General features: G+C 35.1%; 1 pseudogene; it reads right to left on the bottom strand.

The window, feature by feature from the left end:
* Nucleotides 1-1,127: 1,127 nt before the first annotated feature.
* Nucleotides 1,128-16,101, bottom strand: part of LOC131162711 (MADS-box transcription factor 23-like) — a 75,338-nt pseudogene continuing 60,364 nt past the window's right edge.

The following is a 16,101-nucleotide window of genomic DNA, read 5'->3' as shown; positions in this document are numbered from 1 at the left end:
AAGCTTTACTCAAATTATGACCTTCTCAAATTCTCTTAAGCAATGAATCATCGTGTATAGTAATTTCTAGTTTATTATATCTATATTTGTTAACAGGGCTGTTTGCCTATGAATAGATGGTCCCCCTTCCTCATGTGTTCCGGATCTTTATTACTTCAAGAGCTGTTATGGAATTTGTTATTGAATGTGTTTCTGAATCAAAGTATTGTTGAATGTACTAAGGTAGATATTGCACTGCCTCCTCCTGTTAGCAACATCAGTAACTGCTAGTTAAATTGAAGTGCAATTTTCTTAATTGTACAATGACTTTTTTTTTTTTTTTTGAGTTGCTGATTTTGATTGACAAATTTATTGCAGCACTGTTGTACATCTCTTTCTTCATGATTTTCTACTGTTTATTTATTTATTTATTTATTTTTTAATTGTATTTCATTTGTTCCTGTTTCTGCTAATGAATGCACTTGTACTTAGTCTGTTGTTTGATATTTATCCATTGTTTATTTGCTTTGTGTCATTTCTTTTACTTAATCACATGAATACTTTTTTTGTTATTTCTTGCTTAACAAGCTAATTTCTGGCGTGTTTATAAAAATTTTGGTTTATGTTGTTACTGTTTCCATGTTTTGCTTTGTTTTATATTTTCAAAACTATACATGGTTGTTAAGATTCACTGAAAAATCTGTTTCCACTTTTTGCAGAATGGAACACATGACAAAGTTTTAAAAAAGTGGAAACAGAAATGGAAACAGAGCATCAAAACATCCCTAAACACACATAAACTAATCTTTTGAAAAACAAGTGTTGCTATTATTTCTGCTGCTAATCATCTGGAAATATACTTTTATCTTTAATCAATGAAAAAGAAAATTTCTTGTTGGCAGCTCAAAGTCAACTGACACACATGCAGTGCCTTTTCTTTATTGCAAGCAATCTTTGTTTCTTTACACAGATAGCTGTTTTTTTTTGGGAGGGGGGGGGGGGGGGGTTCATATTTTCATACATGCGAAAATTGGGTGCTGAGCTTGTCAAACCGAAGTGTTTGTTGCTGGACAGTTTGTGGTTTATATTCCACACATGATCATTGAAAGCATAACTTTTAAATAATGGGGGAGTTTTGCTGATGGAAATCAAGTACCATCCACCACATTTAATCCTCCTTCTCTAATGCAGTTGTAGCCTGCTGCAGTTTCAAAGATGAGAGGTTTGGGATCAACTTCTGGCACAGTTCTTGTACTCTCATTGAATATATAGAATATAGTTGTATGGTGGAAAATTTACCCCAGTTTGGTAGCTCTTGCTGGTGTTTCATAGCTTTGTTGTTGGGGCTGGCAAAGCTGCAGATGTCCTGGTGCATGTGATTCTTCGCCAATTTCTAAACCATTTGTGAGGACGGAATTCCTTGCTCCATTCATATCCCTTGTTCCATAAACCTGGTATGTGAAACTTTTCTGCTAAGCGACTATAACACAACTCACATTGTGACATAGGTTTAAATATTGAAAAAGGTGTATTAGTGTTTGTAGAGATAAGTAATGCTTTGGTCAGTAGTCCTAACCAATACCTTCTTATATAACTCCATGTTTTCTTGTTGAATAAGGTTTACCTTCTTATACAATTCCATGTTTTCTTGGTGAATCAGGTTCCTCTGCACCAAAACCAATGAAATTTAGCTATGTGAAGTCAAATCAATCTCAAAAGATAAGTATAGCCTATGCTTTTGGGATTGACCTTTTGGCTTAGCTCTTGTATTTCATCAATTAAAATTTGATCCTACAATCATAAAAAAAATTATGTTTAAGGACCATGCTAATGTATTGAAGATTAAAGAATGAGGATCATGTAGGTTGGAATTTTAAACCTTTTTCATACGAACACCTCGCAGACTCATTTCCAATTGATTCTCCAAATTCTGTAGTTCTTTGACACTCAAACCGGAAAGCTCTTCACCCATCATTTGCCTGTAATTGTTAAAATGGAAAAGTGAAATGCATTTTCTAGGCATATAGATTTGTTTTTGGTACTTTTTGATATCCATTAATGAGGCACAAATATGAGATTTAGGTGACCATGTCTTTTGATGAGTTCAAATTTATTCTGTGAGTGTTAATAGTCTTGATAAATCTATTGTTATAGTATATATCACAAACTTACTTCTACCTCTATGTTGAAGTGTTGGCCACATATATATAAGCGTCCTTGGGCCACAAGGCTCCCCACTTTGTCAAGGTAGGGGGAGGGTCGTCCGAATTTATGCAGCCTTACCTGTACTTTTATGTAGAGAGGCTTGGTAGCTTAAAATTGTGAAGATGAGTAATAAATACCCTTCAAGCCCATACTTTGTCAACCTCCATATATTTTAATGCAAGTTCTACAGTTAGTGCTAATGAATTCTTGCGAAAGTAATATCATATCATGATTCCCCAATCACCATATCACTTAAAAATTTGAAAATCACTTGTAATAATTGTTTGACGTGGTTATCATGCTATGTAGCAGACTGTCCTGCATATTTTTCCGGTTGTGAGCTGATCTTGGTCCTAAAGTTGACCAATCTTTTCCACTTGAGTTGAAATAACTTTCTACATGCCAACGACTTTTCACATACCTTTGTGCAATTTTAGATTTTAACGTGGTTGCATACTAGTGTCAAATGAGATGTTAATGGTGTGATTGTAGTTTAGAAAGGTGTGCAAGGCTGTGTATTATGGGCTCCTTGAGTGGTAAAAGTGGGATGCAGATGAGAAGGATAACTGAGGAGAAGAAGAAATGGGGTCATGTGTTGGATAGCTATGACAGTTGTTAGTTTGATCACAATGGTTATCTGTTTGGGAAGAATATGGCTATATTTCCTTTTTCTGATTTACTCGGGGATTAATCATATGTTCATCCATCTCTTTTGGGAGGTGGGGAGGTGTTTCTGTATTTGAGGATGATGGAATGGGTAAGGAGTGGGATGCAGATGAGAAGGATAACTGAGGAGAAGAAGAAATGGGGTCATGTGTTGGATAGCTATGACAGTAGTTAGTTTGATCACAATGGTTATCTGTTTGGGAAGAATATGACTATTTTTCCTTTGTCTGATTTACTCGGGGATTAGTCATATGTTCATCCATCTGAGAACCACTTCGAAGAACCCTTCGTCATTTCTTTCACCCGCATGAATCAATTTGCTTTTGCTCAAGTTCACCTTTAAAAGGGGGGGGGGGGGGGTGGTGGGGAATTGATTTGAAGAACAAAAGAATACATCACAACTTAATGATTTGTGCTTTATTTGCCCCATAGAAAGCAATAGTTCTGTCTGCAAACAACAAATAAGGACCCATTCATTTCCCTACCACCTCTCTTGATGGCCAAGCCTTCCAAAAGATCAACTTCTTCAGCTTTCAACAGCATTTTACTTAGACAGCATCCATGGAAAGAATGGACTATGAATGCGGGAGTTGGCTTCCTTGCATCAGGCCTTTCAAATATTTGAAGAAACCTGTAGGACTTGCTTGATTTTATTGATATTGTCTTGTGAATGAGCGGATGTACTTGGAACTTTGGTTGGCATTCCTTTGTAAACTTTGGTGTTGTACTCTCTCTCTCTCTCTCTCTCTCTCGTAATAAATTTTGAAGGATGTGAGATTCAGTAGAATGCTTATACTGCATATGTACGTGGTAGCTTAAATTATCAGAAAACAACTTCGTACTTCTAAAAATTCATTGATGATCAAATTGTTAGATTAACAATTAACAATTAGCCAGTCGTATTGGTATGATTTGTTCCAGCTTAAAACATTTTAGGTCACAACCTATGCCACAAATGAGGCTTTCTTTGTCTTATCATCCCTCCAGCTGTGAGAGTCCATAAAAAATTATCTTCTGCCATAGACTATTACAATTCAAAAAGCTACCCAAGATAAAGAACCAAAGCTATCATGCTGTGAGGAATTGGAAGTGAAATAAGTGTTACTAGGTCTCCTGGTATATTGTGGTTCTTGATATAGGTACAGGGGTGAGATGTTGTACTTTACCCAATATGAAGTAAACTGGGGCTAGGCTCAATTTGCTTAGGAACACTAGTTCAGGTTGTTTTCAGTTTTGGGAGAGAAGTTATCCTCTGATTTTAACATTCAATCCACGGCAAATTTTTCTCAGGTTTTCAGTTTTGGGAGAGAAGTTATCCTCTGATTTTAACATTCAATCCACAGCAAATTTTTCTCACTGAAATAGCTATGGCATGCTATCCAAGGTTTCATCTAACCCCATGGGACTTGACCCAGTACACAATGAGTACAACGAACCAAATGGGTCCACCTTGGTAGACCTCAAAAATATCAATACCAACCTGCTTTAAGCCCTATGTACAGATGGCAATCCAAATCCACACTAACATTATCAGCCAAAGCTTGCTCCAATAGCAATTTTTTTTTAAAAAAACATTACTTATTTTCTGTCCTTAATAATACATCCAACTGATCTTTAACAGCTAACCATGAAACAGGGAAAGATGGACCAACCCCAACCAAAACACCAAGTTAGTAAGATATGCTGGTAGGAGAAAGTACTCAAACCCCACCCCGGGGGGGTGGGGGGGAAGGAAACCACAAATATTAAATTGACAGGCCCATGACTGACACAAGGAGAAACCTCATTTCCTAACCTATGCACGATCGACTTTGGCCTGCAGCAGACTTGAAAGCTGTGCAGCTGTGCCCTCACATCTTCAACTATAGATTTAAAACCCACTGAGAAGGGTAGCACCAGGAATGAAGGGTGACAGCTTGAGTATCCCCTTCAATAATCACCTTAAGCCATTCATAGGTGCCAGCCAGTGAGGAATACCCTCCAATCCCCCAATTTTTTTTTTTTAAGAAGAAGCTTCCAAGGGCTTTCCTCTCAGATGGTTCAGTAACAGAGACTAAAGAAACAATCCCCTACCAAGACAAATCTCTGGGAACACAAACCGCAAACTTCAAGTCCATTTCAAAATCTACATCAAAATTAATCATCATTCAAGCATGGGGTAGAAGAGCATCTGGTCAATAAGGAAGCCCTGGGATGAGATTGAGAGAATTGTCTGCAATTTTTGAACCCATCCAACTAAGCATTATGGACCACTGCACCTCACAGCCCAAACATTCTTATGGTCAACGCAATTAAGTTGGTGAAACCCAAACCTCACAGGCCATTACACACTGCCCATCAATTGCATTGACCTACAAAAACAATGGCCCTGTTATGGTCAAGTCCATGTTTAATGTCAAGCTAACAAGAGCTGTATATGCCAACTGCACAATGTGTTGCCTGGCAGCATCCCTAATGCTTTTTCAACCATTCAGCTTAAGTGAAACCTCTTGAAAGCATAAGGTTCTACATCTAGCCTAAGTTCAATAGCAATTTCACTTATTGACAGGGTATAAATTGCACAATATTGCCTCAAAATGTCCAAATCATACTTCTATTTTTTTATTAAAAAAATTAATTTGAGTTTTTGTAACATAATCCTATCATCCTATTGTTCGTATTTTGAGGACTCACCTTTACTTTTGTCTCGGTAGTAGTTTTAGTAACTCTGCATAATCCATTTCCTCAAAACTCTTCATGATCAATTTAATTACCAAATGCTCAACTTAATTACCCCAATTTCTTACAATCACAGCAAATGAAACAATCCAGCTCATTATAATTATTCCATTCCATTTGAACATGATAAGCTAAATATCTGAAAAATGAAAAAAACCATTAACAAGAAAGAATGCGTCTGCAAGACAAGAAGCCAATCATTAGCCCCACTATGAAAGTATCACACTATACAACATGACAATGCCAAGTGTCATAAGCAGCCTTTAACTAGGTGCAAAACATTTTGCCCTTGCCAAATGCAATGCCAAGTCAAGCTAACATAGCTCATCCAAACAATGCATGGAATGACTAGGCAAGCAAGTAGATAAGATAACAAGATGCAAGCGAGAAAACACAAAAAAAACCCTCTACTGATAGAAACAATATGTTGGACTATATAGCAACATGTAAGGAAAATAAAACTTGGTATCAGAAAAACAGAACTTCAAATAACTTCACAGTAATGCTAGATGTATCATCTTTGTGTGAGGGTCTCACTCTAATAATCATCAAAATTAACTTTCACACCCGTAAGCCAGTGTGTACATGCACTTTCTCAAAGAAAATGAGATGTTCTATAAGTAGGATGACAACCACATAATCACCTATGTAATAATTTCTTGCCATGTAACCCTATCGTCACTAATTTCTTGAACAAGTCTTCCCACAATTGCCTTGAGCAGCATTAGCATTCCACTCAGTGTTGGCTAATTCACCCAACTCAATCCTTTATTTTAAACTATCCTTTATATAATTCAGTTCCTGTTTTTTAGACATCTATATGTAAAGTCCTAAAGTTTGTAGGTTATGTGGGTTATTTATTTTTTTATAGAAGTCTCGGAAGGGTTGTTAACTGGGGACTTTACTGATTCTGGTTAACTTGGAGAGGATAATATTGCACTACCAATGTACATGGGCTGAAGTCTTACTATAGGTTGGATGGATTCATGGCACCTTCAGTGAGATGGTGATGGAAGCCTGGTTGCAGTCTTGAATAATATGATGCTTTCATTTTGGTTTAGTTCTATGCACTTCCTATAATGGTTCCATTTATCCTCTACTTCTATTGAATGTCTTATATTGAAAGACCAAAATATATTGATTAATCATTACTAATATATCAAGCTATTCAGCTTATGTTGATGTTAGCAAAATATATTCGCTGTCTACTTTGGATGCTAGGAGGGGATCCTTGCTATGATATAGATGCAAGGTGGTCGATACAGCAACTCGTTAATCTCAGATGTGTGCACACAATTATGTTCAGGCATGAGCATGTGCTGTATTAAACATCTTCATGTACTCCTATTCGGGTGCATGTTTGTGCTTACATTGGAGAACAATAGAGATGTGGCTTAGATACTGAGAAATGTTATAGAAGCAATAATATATGTAATAAGGCACATTAAGCATAGATAAGTTATTTATATATGATATGGCAAGATGGCATAGAAAGATGTAAAATATATGCTTTTTGTGCATGCTTGAAAAGAAGAAAGTGAACCTAATACTTGACTATACATATTGGCGTGGGGTACAAAAATACATAATTGGAACTCAACAAGTGTGTGACCCAACAACTGTCCACAGTGAGAAGTGCGTTACTTCTGCATGCTGAAGTTTTGTGTTTTGCATTTCTAATTTATGTACAGTTTGTATCACTTGTCCTTGAGTAATATGTGATCAATAATTTATGTCAGCAGGTAAAAAAAAAAAAAAAGTGGTACCGATGATTTTCTTGCAAATTTTGCAGTTGTTGCCTCAGCATTGCAGCCTCCCTTTGCCAAAACTAGAAAGTATTATGGGACAATTTAGTGACATACTCAAATGCTTCTAATTATCAAAACAACTAAAATGAAATACGAACAATTTGATAAACAAGCATCACTGTATCATATTCGTTTCTGAATGGAAATATAGAGATTGTTGAATGATTTAAAAATTAGTATGTCTTTGCCTTGGAATTGATTAGTTTCTCATAAGGAGAGCTAAAAGCTTATTGCCCCTAAAAATTTAAAACACTCATTGAAATTACAAGTTAAGATTTATAGCCATTTGTCTGTGTGCACATGCACTCCATCCATGGGGTTTGTAGAAGTCCTATTGCTCTAAGATGCTTGCTTGGCTGCTGCTATTTATCCATACACTTGTCTGTGTAGGTGAATGACTAGTTTTGATGTAGGTCTTTGACTTTGACATTGCTGGAATCTTTACAAACTTAGAATGCAGACCTCATGCTATTGTTTTTCAAGAAATTTATCTAAAAGAAGTAACTTTTTATTTTTCCTGTTATGGGATTTCTTGTGAGTGAGATATTTGGGTTTTGGAAAAGCCGAAAAAGAAAAAGCCTTACAGAAATACACGTTTTTTGCTACCTTGTGGACTATTTGGATTAAGAGTAGTTCAATAATTTTCAAGGATTGCACATCCTTCTTTGATTGTTGTGGGATAGAATTGTGTTTCTTGCCTCAGAAGTAACTTTTTATTTTTCCTGTTCTTATGGGATTTCTTGTGAGTGAGATATTAGGGTTTTGGAAAAGCCGAAAAAGGAAAGGCCTTACAGAAATACACGTTTTTTGCCACCTTGTGGACCATTTGGATTAAGAATAGTTCAATAATTATCAAGGATTGCACATCTTTCCTCGATTGTTGTGGGATAGAATTGTGTCTCTTGCCTCTTTTTGGGCTCACTCATTTGGATCTTCTTGGGGATGTCGTTGCCAACCTTCAAAGAGATTGGAGGGCAGCTCTTTTTTTAATTGAGCTTTTCTTTTGTCATTCTTTCCAAGGGCATCCTATTCTCCTTGTATTTTGTTTTTTTTATTTTTTATTTTATTTTTTCTGTTAATATAGTTTTTCTTATCAATTTTTTTTCCTTGTCTAGTAAATGTAGATGTTAGAGCTACAATTACAGAGGAAAAATTGAACTTTAAAAGTGGAGGCTTCAACCTACCAAGTCCTCACTTAAGGATGCCTTCTATTGATACCAAAGAGCATGCAATTAGCAGGACTAGTTTAGATGCCCATGAACTGTATTTTTTTAGCATGTGCACTGCTAAACACAGTTATACCTTGATTTGGTTCAGTTTGCTTATTCAGAATTTAAATATATTTATTTTTACATAAGTAGTTTTTTTTTTTTTTAAATTAGAAAAATTATTGTGAAGGAACTCGATGGGGGAATTAACCCTGGCATAGCAGATAAATTGTTATCTACGAAAATTGACCAGGAATCAACAGTGCGAGGAAAAACATCAATTTAGCTGGACATGGAGGAACAAGAATCATCTACTCTTGATTTTTATGAGGTTGCAATTCCTTCAGGAGCTCTTGCATTTCTCTCTCCATATGAGCCAGACTACAGCCAAAATGTTATTCCATAAATATTTTTCTTTTTAGGTTTTATTTGTTTACTCCAAAATTTGTAGGTTGGAAATGCAGAAAGATTGATCATAGGGGTTTGAAGAAGAAACAGAAAATTTTTCATTAGGACTATATATTCGATTCTAACATCTTGCACTAATTTTTCCTCTACTCCAATGGTAGTTAACATTAAGGAGGGTGTTAATAGTTAAGTAGATGACTGCTGGCAAGTAGTCTATTGGGTCATCAAAAGGTTGCTCAAGCAGCCATCCTAAGTTACTGGAATTTTATCTTCTTGTCCCTAGTTTTACCTGCAGTTTTTTATTTTTCCCTGTATTTGCTTATTTATTGGATAGCTCTTCCCCCCTGCTGATTGACCAAGCAACCAGAATGAGTGACTGGGTTTATATCTTTCTTGTCCTTAGTTTTACCTCACATTTTTTTTTCTGATTATTAATTAATTGATTTTTTGGACAGTTCTTCCCACCTGCTTGTTTTCCTTCAGTAAATATTTTTTCTTGTGCTAAAGAAGGAAAAAAAAAAAAGAAAAAAGAAAAAAAAAAATGAGCTAGCTTTTAATGAGGAAACTGCAGGTTATCAGTGTCAGGAAATAAGCTTTGGATGAAGGCTCAAATTAGAGTTTTAAAATGAGTAACATACTGTTCTCAAGCAGCCTGAAAACACTGTATGCTGGATGACAGCATTAACTATAGCAACCCTGTATCTATTTTAGTTTTACTCACAATGTGAATATTGCATTGTTTCAAGATTGTCATGATATTAATTAGGTCATTATGTCAGGGAAAGATGTGTTTGCTCCAATTGACTTTAATGATTGTCTTGGACATAAGATTCATATGAAGAAGGTTCCGAAAATTGGGCTTCAGTTTTTTTACGATTAAATACTTCACTCTTTGGATGCTAATAAAGTGATGCAGGTGGAAAACTGCTGTTAAAATAAATTGAGATGTTCTTGAGATCTTATTCTCTTAAAGTACAAGGAAAGAGAGGATTTTACTTTCCAGCAGCCTTCCATAGGAATTTTTTGAGAAAATTTTCCTTAGGTTGTAGTCAAGGTTAGGCAACTTTTTATCTTGTTTGAATTTGTTGAATGTTGATTTATTATTTGAATTTTAGCAAAGAATATGGCTAAGGTTATGCCAATGTCTATTCCTTGATCTTCAACTATCCTATTTAAAGACAATTTTTCTCCATGAACTAGAAACAAATATATTTTATAATATTTGCTGTTATGAAGAGAAAATTAGTGCTGTGCTGAATGTGTTGGGACAAACATATAAAATCATAATCATGTATCAAGTGTGCCATCTTGAGACATGGTAATTGCAAGAGCAGAAAGTAAAACTGCTTCACGAAGAATACCTTGACGTCGGAAGTTTGGTTTGCCAACTGAAGATGTTCCTCCTTTGATTTGTTGTAACGTTCAATAACTGATTTCATACTGATGAAAGTCAAATGAATGTGTCAGGTATGTTACACTCCAACATATTATCGCAGGAGCGCACATATTGGTATTATATTCTCGTACTAAAAATACAAAATAGTGTCAGACTCTCCTATATGATGAAATTAACTGACTTTTGTCTTCTCTTTCTTAATATGTTGAGTTTTATAAGCACAAGAAAACCTCAAATGATTATAATTCAAGCAGCCAGCCATAACTCTTATCTGCAAAACAAAATGAAATCTACGATAACTTAGGCTAACACCTGCAAGATTCCAAACTTTTATTTTAAATATAACATGTTGTGCTCATGATCACTGCATAATTTCTCTCTTTTTTAAAGTCAAGATCTTTTTCCTCCTTAATAAGTGTTGTTCTACTATGATGTTTTCAAACTACTATGATGAAATTATCACACCCTCGGTCTTCTTGAGCATCGTGTGATAAAAAGTTTCTGTAGTGCATTTTCAAACCAGAGACAATTTTGGGTGTTTCTTTTGCATCTTCATTGTCATCCTTTTCAGTATATTTTTGGTTTTTGTTCCATATAAATTTTCATTTTAATTCCTGTATTCTCTGTTGTAGCCAAAGGTAGTTTTGGTAGGAATACATTAGATACATCCTAAATTTTTGTAAATGATTGTATTGGCATTGTAAGGATTTGAATCTATGATTTGCTAGGGCCATGTACCACACTGGATAGGCTTTTGTTACAGAGTTGGAGATGAATTTATATTAGAAACTTATCTAGTCCTTTCAACAATTGGATTCTCCATGTGAATACTTGCTCTCACATGTGTGTGTGTGTACACACAATGGTGCCTAATGTGGGTTAAAATCTGGACATGATCATCTGCTAGTGATGAACACTAGAAGTGTGATAAGGATCGAAATATCTAACACCTATCTACTTCTCCATAAGCCCGGTTGTGTCTTGGTTATATCATTGAAGTTCGACCGCTATGTTAAGGATGAAACTAAATCTAGTACTACATTGGTTTATGCCAAATGGAAGCATCAAGGTCTTAAAAAATGAAAGTTGTTCTTTTTTGGGTGTGGTTAGTTTCCCCAACTACTTAATTCGTTTGGCGAAGAACACCAGAAGAATAATCAAGCTTTGAATATCCACTGCATATTAGTTATTCATTAGCATGGTTATGTCTTGGTTAGAATCTTAAAGTTGGTTCACAATGATAAGGATGAAAATAAATCTACTACAATATTAGTATTGACTGGGTGGAAGTCTCAACCCTTTAATATCTTAGAAGAGTGAATATTTTTGAGCCCTTATTCTATTCCACAATTGCGATGTTGTAATATAAGAGTTGTCACAAAAAGAGACTGGTTTAGGATGGGAGTATTTTAGATGAACTATGGTGAAATAGGCTAAAAGCAACTTTAGTGAAGTGTTCCCTTATTAATCGAACCTCATGGCTTTACAATAAAGGGCACCTACAAGGTTAAGACCTAATTTGTCCTTACATTGTGTCTTCTTGGTTGATGCTTGATATGAGATGGTGATGAGCATTCTCAGTGTCCTTGTATTGCCAACATCTTCATGTCGATGCTTGATATGAGTTTGTGATGAGCTTTTCAATCTTTCGACACCCTTGTAAAGGTGTCTTGTACCTTTGTGTGACTTTTTAACCCTAGCATAAGTCCAAAGATAGTTTATCCATAGTTTTATTATTTATTTGCTAGGAGCATGAATAGAAATGTCTTGGAGACTTATCATTTTTAAAAAAAAAAAAAAAATTTAGCGATAGTAAAATAAATTAAGAGAAGAAAAAAAATAACAGGAGAACAAGATAAAAACAAAAATTTCCCAATAATGTTGTCTTCAATCCTTTTGAATTGTTAAATGACAACATTCCTAAGAAAAAAAAAAAATCAAATGAGTTAGTCCAAAGAGGTGCCAAAAACAATATGGACTCTATTATACTCTTAGCACATCATGAATGTATTAGTATTGAGGGCCTTATAGGCATATATCAAAATTTATATGTATTAATCTTGTTGAGAGTTATGTCTTAGATCAAAGCTTGAATCTTAAAGGAAACCTTGGCATTCCATATGATATGGCTTTGAGGAAAATGACTAGGGGAAGGAATTTTCAAGAGATGAAGGAAAAAAGATTTAGAAGAAAGAAAGCCAACGAGTACCAACCTGAACTCCCTTATTGCCCTCATAGAAAGTTAGAAAATGATCTAGTGCACTAAGAAAGGTAGATCACATCAACCTATTTTTCATTGAGGTTCCTTGAGAAATGAACATTCTAAGAGTTACCCTCAAAATAAATGAAAAGGTTGACAGTGCATTGTGAAGAGAAGAGAGCTAAGAAAACATGAGAGACCAACTTGTCCAATGAAACCTCTCCCACCCGAACACCCTCCCAAAATAACCTCGATGACATTACCCACTCTAAACTAGGTAAAAGGGGAGAAAAAGAGTAAGCAACATGGGAAACTAACTTCTAGAGGCTAGCTTGAGAAACAATATCTCTTCCTTTGGTATCCCACCCATTTTATTGAACTCCATACTTCTAATCACCAAGTTAGCCTTTTAAGGGAACCTTCATAGCTATTCTTGAATTAGAGAGATGTTCTTCAGATACCACATCATCAAGATTTAGTCCCTCTTCAGACTTTGATCTTCTAACTAAAACCCAACTAACAAGATGGTTGCTCTTATTCTCTCCCAAACTTAGCATCTATAGTAGCCTAGTTACATTCATGGGAACTATAAAATGTGATGAGAAATAAATGGGCATGCTAGAAGGGAAACACTAATCAATAAGTGTAATTTGATGCCTAATAGACAAGCATGCCCTTTATCACCCTTTTTACCCTCTGTCAACTATCTCAACAATTTAGATCCCAAAATCCACAAAAGTAGGATTGCCTTATAGAGGGAGACCTAAATAAGAGAATAACAAATCTAAAGAAATGCAATAGGATAAAGTTCCAAATCCCTCAAACTCACTACAATCCAACTTATTTGGGCCACCTCACCCTTGGACATACATATCTTTAATCTGAAATCATTTTGAAAACTTGACTTTAGGACTTTTACAACATTATCCTCTAGGAAAAAAATATTTTCATCGGCAAATTGAAGATGTGACACCTCAACCACCTATATCCTAATAAATTGCTAAACACTCTCAAAACCTGGGCATGCAAGTTTAACCTACTTAAAATATCAAGGATAACAAAAGCATGACAACAAATCCTTTTGCTATGCCCTTGAGAAGCCTTAAACATTCACTCTCTAGATTTTGACCATTAAAAATCATTGACATACTAATCAAACTCAAACAACCTTTTATTCACTTCCTCACACTAACCCAAGGCATTTCCTAATCACTTTATCAAAAAAAAAAAAAAAAAAATCCTTAATACACCACACCATATGCTTAGTCAAAATCCAGCTGAAGTATAACCCCATTCCCTAACCCTTCTTTTCCACCCTAACCCTCCGAGCGCGTGTGTGACCGTTTTTAACTTTGGAAAGCCTCTCTAGGCACCTATAGGAGCTTGCCAAACCTTTTCTCAACCACTAGACACATTATGAAATAAGTTTGAATTACAATCCCCCCCCCCCCCCCCACATTCACTCACTTCATCTTTGAATTTTAGTGCCAACTCACAACCAACTCTAAATCATGGTCGTTCTGGTCATATCTGCCTCACATAACATACCATACTCCTTCGGGTATCCAAACCAAGAATTTTCAATAAAATGTCGTTTTCAACCTTTTAACATTTCTAAAAACATCATTATTCCATTATTTGGACTTAATTTGAACAAGCATTAGTTGTACATCAATTTAAAGCCCTCACAGCTCTAGACTTGACATTGCCTCCACCTATTCCTAATTAATGTTATTTTGAAGCATCAACCACATGTTCTCAATTCTAAAATGGTTAGGGCCTATTCAAAAGGATTGGAATCTAAAAGCACAGGGCAATGATTTGAGATATGCCTAACTACAATCTCTTCACAACAGTTGGGGAAACACGTTCCTATATTGGTAACCAAGAATTTATCAATACGAAAAGAGGCCTATCTCCTAATGCCATCCATTCATGATGGAATTTTATTGGTTTTGACAATTGGATCTCTCTATGAGTGGAGAATTGATGCTTCAAATTGGGAGTAACAACTAGTGATAGGGTAAAAATTTAGAGGGAAAGAATGAAGGAGAAATTCCTTCATTAAATGAATTTATTCATCATGGTAGAGAACAAAAGTAGTGCAACATTGCCAATACTGAAAGGGACATCTTAAGCCTACAATCCCAAATGGAGAAATCAACATTGCCATTACTGAAAGGGCCATCTTAAGCCTACAATCCCAAATGGAGAAATCAGCCCCCCCGGCACCCCCCTCAAACAAAATATATTCCTAGAGTTGTAGATAAAATTGAAGCACCTCCTTCCACCCTACATGGACTATTAAGGGCTAAAAACGCTAACTCATAAAGAAAAGAATTTTGTGAGGAATAAAAGTTGGTCCACAAATCGGCTTATACCATCGGTCCTTAAAATTTGTAAGCTCTTGCAAAAGTGACAAAGAGGAAGACCCTAGTAGATGATCTTGTTCACCTTCACATTCCACCAACACAATTTGGTTGTTGACCAAAAGTTCCACCAACACAATTTGGTTGTTGACCAAAAGTAGGGAAAGACATCCAATCTCTACTACCAAAGTCCCAAATGCCTTAAATATAAAAAGTGTCCACTTCTCCTAACTTTGTCTTGTGCAAAAGCAAGATATCGAGACAATCCTGTTAGCGAACTCCTTAAATGTTCTCCTCTTTCTATCTCCACCTAGACGCACCCATCACACATACTTCTAATCATATTTGACACTATTAATAACTCCCAAGGATGTGCCTCCTCTCTCACAATTAACCAAATAAGTTAAGGGCTTGTCTAGTTATGGGAAATAATTTTTATTTTTTATTTTTTATTTTTATTTTTGGTTTTCAAAAGAATTTTAAAAATATCATCTTATTTTTCATTTTCTTAAGATTGTATTAAAAGGTAGAAAATAAAGAGATTGTTAGCAATGGAGATATTTTTTCATTTTTTATTTCTAAATTTTTAAATAATTACAAAAATGACACTTTGTTTTTCAACTTTCTAAAAATTATATAAGAAATCAAAAGTGTAGGAAATAATAAATGATGTTTTCCAACTTTCATATGCAAATTCGAAAAATTAGAAAACAAGTTGACATTTTTATAATTATTTGAAACTTTAAAAATAAAAAGTAGAACTATTTTTAACAATTGAATAGTGCTAAAACTTAATGTTTTCCATTTTTGAAAAAACAAATGTTGCAGAACTAAAAGTAAGCTATTTTTTTTTGTAATTATTTATAAAATTTTAAAAATGAAAAATGAAGATTATTTTTTTTATAATAAAACATGCACTACCTTATCTAGTTCCCTACTTAATTTTTCTCCACCCTTTTCCCCTACTCCAAGCTCCTATGCCTTTATCTTTCCCTTAGCTAGGATTTACCAAACCATGACCTAAGACTAGGAGATCTTGGTTATCTCTCATAACATATAAAAGGTATTTGAAAATCCCCTCATCTATTGACTCCAACCATTAGTCATAGTGCATTACCAGCCACGGTAGATCAAACGAACCATT

This window comes from Malania oleifera, chromosome 8, assembly GCF_029873635.1.
Source record: "Malania oleifera isolate guangnan ecotype guangnan chromosome 8, ASM2987363v1, whole genome shotgun sequence".
NCBI lineage: Eukaryota > Viridiplantae > Streptophyta > Magnoliopsida > Santalales > Ximeniaceae > Malania > Malania oleifera.
The sequence above is the reverse complement of the archived record's forward strand: the minus strand, read 5'-3'. Positions and strand labels throughout refer to the sequence as shown.